Here is a 660-nt window from a genome sequence, read left to right on the forward strand (position 1 = left end):
CTCTGCCTCTGCCTCTGCCTCTGCCTCTGCCTCTGCCTCTGCCTCTGCCTCTGCCTCTGCCTCTGCCTCTGCCTCTGCCTCTGCCTCTGCCTCTGCCTCCCAAGTGCTGAGGTTAAAGGGGTGCACCACCACCTCCGGGTCACCACCGCTTGGTGGCACACAGAAAATGAAGAAAGGGGAAAAGGGGATCTCTGCTCCTGACCACCAGACTCCTGGAATGCAGCAGGGGGCCTGTATGTAAATGAAGGTCTCACTGGGAGGTGGGATTAAAATATTAGCATAAAAGTCTTACAAGGTGTTAGGGGGGCATTTTTACATTCCTTGTCCTAAACTCAAGTTTTATAGTACTTGATAGAAATCACTTATATTTCATATTTTTTACACTGTGATCCAGGAAATGATCAAAAATAACCACTCCAAGTGTGTGCCAGACCTAGTAACACACACAGGCCTTTAATCCCAGCACATGAGAGGCAAAGACAGGTGGAGCTCTGAATTTCAGGCCAGCCAAGGCTATCCACTGAAACCCAGTAACAAACAACAACGACAATTTTTTAAAGCCAAATTTGCCCTGTACTGAATGCATATTCCTTCCCCATAATAATCAAGTCAAACTGAGGTAAACCAGCATAGGGGATAGTTTAGCGCCCTGGCACTCTA

The sequence above is a fragment of the Mus caroli genome, chromosome 7, assembly GCF_900094665.2.
Source record: "Mus caroli chromosome 7, CAROLI_EIJ_v1.1, whole genome shotgun sequence".
NCBI lineage: Eukaryota > Metazoa > Chordata > Mammalia > Rodentia > Muridae > Mus > Mus caroli.